Consider the following 9769-nt stretch of genomic DNA (forward strand, 5'->3'; position numbering starts at 1 on the left):
AACTAAAGGACTAGGGTTAACATTCTAAGGTTGTCATCTACCGCAACACTGTTTAATACTGCTCCATCCAGTGTTGGTGCACAGTTAAATTTCTGGATGTTAGTATATTTCAGTTATTCTTAAAATTAAAAAGTTTCTTTAAGCATAGGAAGAAACCAATTTATTTGCTTATATGTGGCATAAATATTGGCATTCATATATGGCACAGATTTACAGATCCAAGTGTGCAAATTTATCATCTAATATGACAGGGATAAATCATGCATGCAAATCTTGCATCAAAGTTGTGAAATGGGCTACGAATGCAATAAAAATAAGGTATTCAAAAGTTTAATAAATGGCTGAGGCACTGAAGATGCTCCTTGCCTGGGGTACCATTTGGTCTAGGACTTGCCCTGGCTGTGAGGGAGAACTGGGAGGAGCTTCACTCATTATTTCTTCTGCTCCCTGCCTCAGTCACAACTGTGAGGAGGGGACTCCTGTCCTCTCCTCTCTTCCCATGACTCCTACAAAAGATGGGCTCATTTCCTATCAGGAGGTGGGGGCCATCTTCTCCCCTCTCCACTACTGTAAAGGAGAGACTTTTTTTGGTCTCTTCTGTTCCTCCTCTCCCCTTAATGCAGCAAGAGAGTCTCTTCTCCATCCCTCCCTGCCCAGTTGCTGTGATAGCTCCTCTCTCTGCTTTTCCCAATTCCCCTCATCTACTGTGCGGAGGGAACCACCCACGGCCTCAGCCTCTCTCTCCCCCGCATCCCCAATCCCCAGATAGGATAGTGGGTTCTTTCCACTTCTTTTTCTGCACCCTCCCTCATTTTTCCCCTGAATAGTTTCCCTCCCTTTCCAAGCTGCTCAAAAATATACCAGCCTCAGTTCTCTGCTGCAGCTGCCTCTAGAATGTTTTGGACTTCTTTACTGAGCTCAGTCTGCCAAGTCTCACTGATTTTTGTGGAGGAATTTGATGGGGGATGACAGCCGCTGTGTGTGGTGGTGGGGGGAGGGGGGGAGGGAGGAGGGAGGCTGCAGGAGCTGGATGTTCCAGAGGAGCTTATTAAACACATGGAGGAAGTGGTTTTGCAGTTTCATTGCTCCTCAAATTGCTCCAAGCACTGGCAGTGAAAATGAGTCAAGGTTGGTAAATTTCACTCTGCTGGTGCCTGTATTCCCAGGGAAGTTTGCAAGCCCCGGCATACACTGTTGTTCACTCCTGGCTGCAGCTCTGTTGAATCCTTTATATCTCCTGCATCTTGTGTTGAAATTTGTTTGGGACGAGATGATGTTGTAAGGCAGGCAAAGGAAACTGTATCTGCCACAGACTACAGTGTGAGTCATGATGACTGTTCAGAGACTTTAACTGCCCCACACCCTGACTTCCAGCCAGCATACTGAAGTAGTAAGCACCAGAGAGTTTAGGAGCATAGACCCTGCTTCTCCATTTGGCACAGGACTGGGGTGGAGGAAACAGAGGTGGTTTTAAGCACCCTGCATGAACTCCCATATTTTTGGCCAAGCCCCTGGCATAAATTACAGCAGCCTCAAAGCTACTTTAGCTTATGCTCTGACTGCAAGGCCCGCTACAAGCCCACTGCTAGCCAAAGACAGCCAGAGTACAGAGCATTTAAGCATGCCCATCCTTCCCCCAGCATGCCCCCTACATTGGGGGCTAAGAAGAGGAGTGGTATAGAGCCATTCCATTAGCTCTGTGCTGTCTCTTGTGAACCCCCTTGCTCAGGGGTAGTCCCTGGGAGTCGCTTCTGCCTAATTTATAGGGTCATTACATGACTGGAATGGGGTAAAGAGGCTGTAAGGCAATCAAGAATTGGGGTCTGTGTCTATAAAGGTTGGCAAAGGGTAATGTGGACTTTTTAATCACTCAGCCAATAAATATCTCAAGGAGCCGTTCAGGCTTCAAATTTGTCCACTCAGCGTTTCCCTACAACTAGAGTTAACCCACATGATAGGTTATGGCCTTTTGAGGATTCCTTTGTTTTCATTGGCTCTGGTTCCTTCCTTTGATAATCACAGTGTGTATGTGGTACTCTTCTTGGCCAATGACTGGCAGGCCTGATGGACAGAAGGCACATTCTGTGAATAGCTCAACTCCTTTGCAAGTGGCTGCATATTCAATCAAAATATCAAGCTTCATATTTTCCAATGGATCAAGAAATAGCAGCACACTTAAAACGTAAATTGATTAGGAGATCATAACTAGTGGTGTTTGAATGATTATAATGTAAAATTAATGCTTGTTGGCTCATGCCTGCTTTCTAGCTTGCACATGCTTCATAGTTAAGCATTCACTGTCATATCCAGAGAGATGCATGGGAACTGGAGGGATTCCTTTGCAGAATTTACACACTAGTATGTTTACTTAGGCTCCAGTGTCAAATTGAAATCTAATAATATACAGACCTGATCCTGTGAAGTGCTGGGTGCCTTCTACATGCATTGAAGGCAATGGGAGTTGAGATTGCTGACCATCTTTGCAGGATTGAACCATAAGCAAATGGGCCTGACAGGATGTCAGCAAATAGTTTGTGCATGATGGATCTGATTGTTGAGCTTTGTTAGCATTGACTGTGATCACAAAATTGTCTGCCACCTGTTGGTTACTAGTATGTGCAGCACAGTAGGCCAGATTGAAATGATTTTTGAAACTGAGTTAGTGAATGGTTTAATTTTGTAGTGTAGGGAAGGTGCAAGCAATTTAAAACTGCAAACGAGAGATAAGAGCTATCCAGACAATACTAAAATGGTGAAAGAGAATGTAACAGTTAGTACAACCCTTCCCCAGCCAGCCTTAGAGAAATACTCCTCCTTTCCAGTGTTGCCAACTCTTGATTTTTATCACAAATCTCACGCTAGTTGCTGTCTGTATTAAAGCCCCAGCTCCTTGAGCCAGGTGATTACATTATATTTATTATATATGGAGACATACCTATCTCATAGAGCTGGAAGGGACCCTGAAAGGTCATTGAGTCCAGCCTCCTGCCTTCACTAGCAGGACCAAGAACTGATTTTTGCTCCAGATCCCTAAGTGGCCCCCTCAAGGATTAAACTCGCAACCCTGGGTTTAGCAGGCCAATGCTCAAACCACTGAGCTATCCCTCCCCCTGTGAGAGTGTCACCTTCATTTTTAAAATAAATAAATAAAGTTTTGCACCCTCATGGTTGAAGAGAAAAGCCTGAAATTTGTGATCTTTAAAGACTCAAAAACAAGAGGGCAAATAAGCATAATCCTGTATTCATTTTTTTTTTCAGCTCATGATATTTTTGGGCCCGAATCCTGATTTTTTTTAAACCCTTGGGGTGAGCAATACTGTTACCCAGTGCCTTGCTCAGCTGACCCAATACTGAGGACAGTTAAGCTGCCAGTACAGAGGACAATCTGTATTCAGCTCACCATTGCCTGAGACATGGTTGACTGTTGTTTGCCCTTATCTACACTTGCAGCTTAACTGTGCTCAGTACCACTGCAGCTAAAGTGATCGTTGACACCTGCACTCAGTAACAGGTCAGTGGTTCAGTGCAGACAAGGCCAATCTTTAAAGTGTTTTGACTTTACTGGGGCATTTTAATGGGATTTGTATCTCACAACCCACGTTTGCTTTAGGTATAACCTATGTTTTATATTTACAAAAATAGACCCTTGCTATTCCACACTTTGTTAACCTGTGGGATTCTGGTTCTTGCTCTGGCCCCTGCCTGCCTTTGTGCCAGTGTATACGTGCCATAAAACACGGCTGCCACCCGGGAGAGACTTGCTGGAGACACAGTAAGTGGCCCTATGTAAATCTCCTTGCAAACAGTGACATGATGCTGTGGGTGGAGAGTGGAGCTCAAAGGGGTGTGTCAGGAGCACAAAGGGCAGGTGGGGAATTCCCATGACATACATCACTATGTGGATTTTTGGCTGCTCTGGAGCAGTTTATAGTCAACCCTCAGAAGAAGGGACTGGTATCAGACCAAGCAGCTCTTGGCTGAGGGCTGCACTGGCACCATCCAACCCAGGAAGGATGCAAAGGTGACTTAAAGGCCCTTTTGTCCCCACTGCCCCAGAACTATGTTGTCTTTGCCGTGCCTCCAGGAAGTGCAACACATGGTCACTACCCACTACTCAGCAAAGGTTCAATAGCAGATGCTGTAGTGGAGTTTCATAGTACCAAGACGTCATGATTTAAAAAAAATGCTGCAGCATAGCATGCAGTAATGGCACCATTTAAACAAAACCAAACTGCTCAGATATAGGAACAAAATGTAAATGTTGCTTTTTCAAATTAGTGAGTGACCAGATCATTAAAAAGTTCAGTACATCACAAGGAGTCTGACATCCTTTAGTGCAAAGTAGTGAAGTGCTACTGTAAGCTGAGTACCTTGGCATCATCTGTGCTTGTCTGCGAGGGAGGTCCCCTCCTTTTCAATCAATTTGCAGTAGCAAATAGCGCCACTTGCCTTTTTCGGGTTTTACTTTCTAGGGGAGCAGATATCATCAGTTCCAAACGTTTTTTGATTCCTCCCCCCCCCCCCCCCACACACACACCTGTGTGTTTGGGGACAGTGTCAAATTTCCAGTCCACTCTGTGTAGAAAAGTCAGTAATATTAATAGCAGTGTAGCTGGCAGTACATTCTATTTCTGACTTGATGGAATGTTCTGTGTTTTATGCAAATATACCAGAAGGACACAGGTTTCTGGAAGAACTACTTTGATTTCCAAATGCAAGACTGACATTCACCCAAAGGAAGCCACTCTAGCAGGAGTGGCTGTACACAAACTAGTGAGATAAATGCTAGCGATGACCGCACATTCTGTTACAGATTGGGTCAAGGAGACAGGGTCATCACTAGAGAAACTCCTGTCATCAGTTGCTCCCTTCAAACCCCACCCAGTTCCGTTCGTCAACAAGCTGCAGATACCTACCTCTTCCCTGATGCCATCTTCTGTGGGTGAGACCCTGTCACTCTCCTCCCCTCTATGTATTTCTAGGGCAGGGGTCTCAAACTCAAATGACCACGAGGGCCACATGAGGACTAGTACATTGGACCGAGGGCCGCATTACTGACACCTCCCCCACGCCGCCCTCGGCCCCGCCCCCACTCCACCCGTTCCATGAGGCCCCGCCCCTGCCCCACCTCTTCCCACCCCTTCCCTGCCCCCATTCCAACCCCATCCCCAAAATCCTCACCCCCAACTCCACCCCCTCCCTGCTGCCAGGGGGTGCAGGAGGGGTGTGGGGTGTGGCAGGGGCTCAGGGCAGGGGGTCGGGGTACAGGAGGAGTGCTACAGGGGGCTCAGGGCAGTGGGTTGGGGTGCAGGAGGAGTGTGGGGTGCGGCAGGAGGTCGGGTGCAGCAGGCAGCTCAGGGAAGGGGGTTGGGGTGCAGAAGGGGTGCGGGGTGCAGCAGGGGGGTCAGGGTGAAGGGTATGGCAGGGGGTTGGGGTGCGGCAGGGGGCTTAGGGCAGTGGGTTGGGGTGCAGGAGGGGTGTGGTAGGGGGTCAGGGTGCAGGATGCAGCAAGGGGCTCAGGGCAGGGGGTTCGGCTGCAGGAAGGGTTCGGGGGCGGGCTCTGGCCCGGTGCGCACCGGGGGCAGGGCAGTCTCCCTGCCTGCCTGCCCTGCCCCCGCGCTGCTCCAGGAAGCCGACAGAACCTGGGGAAGGAGGGGCGCAGGGGTGTGTGTTGCTGTTGCTTCAGGCACCGCCCCCAGCATCTCCTATTGGCTGGGAACGGGGAACCGTGGCCAATGGGAGCTGCTGGGGGCGGTGCCTGATGCAACAGCAACACACACCCCTGTGCCTCTTCTCCCATAGATTCTTTCCGCTTTCCGGAGCGGCACAGGGGCAGGGCAGGCAGGCAGAGAGCCTGCCTTGCCCCCGGTGTGCGCCGGGCCAGAGCCGTTCTAGGTAAACGCTGGCGGGGGGGCTGTGAGGCGCTCGCGGGCCGCAGAAAATAACCTTGCAGGCCGTGTGTTTGAGACCCCCTGCTCTTGGGGCTAGCACTGTCCTCTACTGGGCTAATCAAGGAAGTAATGGTAATGAGTTGCTGGCCCCATTGCCAATACAGGGTACGTACTGCATCATGCCATGAGGCAGGGCAGTGGTGCAGTGAGATCAGCAACTTAGTCCAGTTGCTTCTGAAGATTGGGTGGCATGCCAGCCACGCCACCCATTCTCTTGGGACAGCCTGGTAGAGCACAATCAGCCAGCCTGACATGGGGAGAAGCAAGGGGCCATAGGCCACTCCCTAGGAATGGCACCAGGCAAGTGTGTACGTGGGAGAACGGGAGAGGAAATCAGGGCCTGGGGAGGGAAATGGTAGGTTGTAGAGGTAGAAAGGCAGACCCGGAGCCAACATGGCCCAGCCTGACTCTTTTAGAAGTGCTCAGCCCTTAGCAAAAGATACATGTGACTGGCTCAGAGGTTCATTTTCTTACCAAAAGCAGACAAGTTTTTATTTCCTTTGTGTTTCATTATAAAAGGTGTGCACAGCGCTTAGTGGGACATTTAAAACTAGCAGATCTCCTGTAGGAGAACCACTGACCCTGGTGAGCTGTGAAGGTTTGTGTCTGTCTCTCCCCTACACTCCTCAGGACTTGGGGGTGGTGTTAGGTGTCTGAGAAGCGCTGGAAGCAGAGAATGGAATGTGAAGCAGTAAACACAAGACCACACCCTGAGCTAATGAACTCCTGGAACTGGGCTTGGCTTGAGAAGGGGGAGGGACCGGAGAGCAAAGGAAGAGCAAGGTAGGCTCAAAAGCTCCTACTAGGAGGGAGATTTTCATCTCTTAGATTGCTGCCCCTCCACAAAGGAAGGGCAAAGACCAGCCATCTCAACCAGCAGTCTGTGTTAGCTCAGCTTTGACACAGAGACATTTTAAGGGTGGAGCAAGTTTTTCCCTGCCAGGTGGTGTGTTTCAACAGCATGGGTGTGTGCGTGTGCAAACTCCACTCTGCCTCAGCGCAGCTGCCAGGTCCTGGGGAACTGGCACAGACAGATAGCACCATGTGTTCCATACACCTTGCTAATGTGTGTATGTATTTTGGGGGAAAGAATCTGGGAGCCTGTTGAATCAAGGTAAAGAGGGCGGAGAAAGTTAGAGCTTTTCTAATTTAAGGAGAGTGAGAATCTTAGAGCTTGTCTACACCTGGAGTCATTCCTGATTAACTGCACATGGGGCACTCTTATTCCAGAGTGCCCTGTTCCTGTTTCGTTTAAGGGCTCGTCTATATTTGAAACTTTTTGCAGGTTAACTTGGGTTTCTTGGGGATAAATTGCCTTGCATCCACACATAAGTTTGTTTTTAATCATCTGCCATCTGGCCCTGCATTAGTAAACCCACTTTAGAAGCAAGTTCACTGACACTCGGGATGAATTTTCCCACAATTAAAGTAGGGGTGGAAGCTGTGACAGATATGGTGGTTTCCTACCATATCCCTGGGAGACCTTATTGATTTAAATGTATGTATAATTGGGAGCCAGGGGTTGTATATAATTCCATGTGTGGGGGGGGGGGGGATAACCCACAACTCCTCCAGGAACTAAGACAAGAGTGACACAAACTGTGTGTGGGGGGGGGGGAGGAATGGCAAGGTGTGATTAGGCAAATTCTGTCAGGTTGTACCACCTCCAGGGAAGTGCCAGCATCTGGAGCAGCTCGGGTACTGGTTCAAACTAGATTCTGCGGAGACTGACAGATAAAGAAAGGACTTTTGGATAAATATCCTGAGTCTAAAGTGACTCAGGCCTTCTTTCTGATCCAGTAAAGGGTTGGGACATTCTGTCCAAGGTGGCGCCAATCCTTCCTGGGAAAGGTCAGGAGGACTTTGGCCAGCTGAGACCACCTAAGACTGATTGATGACCTCAGGTAAGCTTTTAGCACATGCATAAGAATGTCTATTATTTTTTAGGTTTTCTGTGTAATGCTTTCACCTTAAGAATAAATGTGCTTGCTTATAAAGGGCCGTGTGGTAATGTATAACTGCTGGCAATTATGTTGTTCATAGTCTTCAAGGAGAAAGGAAAGTGTAGACTTCAGAGTATTCTGGCAGTTTGAATAACAGCATAAAACTGTGCAGCCTGGAAAAATCCTGATCAGGAAGGAGAGAGATGTGGGTCTCCATCCATGATCTATGCTTCTGCATGGTCCTGTGCTGAGGTCCTGGACTTCCTTGCCCTCTGTGGAGTGGAGTGTGTCCAAGCCTAAGTCAGCAGAATGCCCAGATCTACAAGTGGCTATCAGAACAAATTAAGGAGAGGAGGTGCTCCTGGGACCAGGGGTGACAGAATTTTCCTTAAAGCATGTGGGGGGAAATGAGGCCCCACCCCCTGGGCAAGCCAGAAGATGGAGTCTCATCAGGGAGCCTGGGCCCTTCCACCTGCCTGGACCCCCGGGAGCAACCCCTGGCCCATGTCCCCGCTCCCAAGGTTCCCCAGCCAGGGCAGGTGGAGGGTCTGCAGCTCCCCACAGCTGCTCACATGGCTCTTACCCCAACCCGGCTCCGGCTTCTGGCATGGGGCCTTGGGGTCTGAAAAGCTGCAGCCAGGACATTGTAAGAGCCACCCAGGCAGCTGTGGAGAGCCGCAGACCCTCCATCTGCCCTGAGCATGAACCTGGGCTGGTGGCTATTCTTGGGCTCCCCTGGCCGCTCTTACCTGGACCAGGCTCCAGCTTCCAGCCTGGCCAGGTGGCAGGGCCTCAGGGGTAAGAAGAGGGGCAGGCCTGTGGTGAAAAGTGGATGTGCCAGGCCCATCCACTTTGGGAGGGCCATGGCCTCTTAGCCATCCCTGCCTAGGACTCAGTTAACAAAGGAAAGGAGCTCCTGTAGGGTTATAGAAATGTGAAGAACAATAACAAGACCTTAGGGAGAACTTGCATGGTCTACAACTACTATGAGGAGTAGGACTGCATTTTTGCCGAAGAGGCCACCCCTGAAGCCAGTCATGTTGTTGACATCAACTAAAGAACATTCACCCCCAAGATGCCGAGCAGGAGAGATTGATCCAGACAGCCAGGATCTCTGATCCACTAAACCCACAGGCAGAGAGAGTACATAAGTCATCTTCCCCCCCACCCCCCGAATCACATGCAGGGAACCAATGTGTCAGTACTGGGGAGGGGACCTCTTCCCATAAGTATTCTGTGCTATATTACAATACAGCTGTGAGGGATTTAAACACCGTTGTTCCAGGTACTATCTAGGTACCACCATGTTTAGCTACTGTCTCATCACGCCTCTTTTAACCAACCCACTTCCCCTTGAGAGTGTAGAAAAGCCCTTACTATCTTCCATTCCTGTATGGGAACACAGATTTTCTTTGACCCTGCTGCCACCCCTGCCCCCATGAAATAACCTGATTCTGTTATGAGAGACTTCCCTTTCCATATACACTCATGCACCCCAATAATTCCAGCTATAGCCTCGGTACAGACTTCTAACATGATTCTCACTCTCCATCCCCAGTCCCTCTGATCTCTCTCGTTTTACGTAGAGAGGGCCCAGCTCTGAATGTTCCTGTGCACCCTTCTTTCCTTGCAATGATATTGTGAATTTAGTTTCCTGACCTTTGATTCAGAAGGGTTTGGCAATATGCAGGGAGGGAAAGGTCATACATTTGCTTATCTGATTTGGGGTGGGGGAGAGGAAGAAATCCCAGTTCCTTGCTGCTAGAAGGGCTGCTATGGTGAATTTTTTCACTGGGAGGTGTTATCTGATGGCTCCGGAGACAGGACTGGGCACAGAGGTGAAATAGGTTTTTTACTTGAAGGGATATGGGATGA

The 9769-nt window shown here is 49.2% G+C and overlaps 1 protein-coding gene across 1 annotated transcript in view; it reads left to right on the plus strand.

Moving 5' to 3' along the window:
- LOC128831330 (arginine-glutamic acid dipeptide repeats protein-like) overlaps positions 1-9769 on the plus strand; it is a 28429-nt gene that overhangs the window by 14379 nt on the left and 4281 nt on the right. The window lies entirely within an intron of this gene.

Source organism: Malaclemys terrapin, chromosome 1 (genome assembly GCF_027887155.1).
Source record: "Malaclemys terrapin pileata isolate rMalTer1 chromosome 1, rMalTer1.hap1, whole genome shotgun sequence".
NCBI classification, from domain to species: Eukaryota; Metazoa; Chordata; order Testudines; family Emydidae; genus Malaclemys; species Malaclemys terrapin.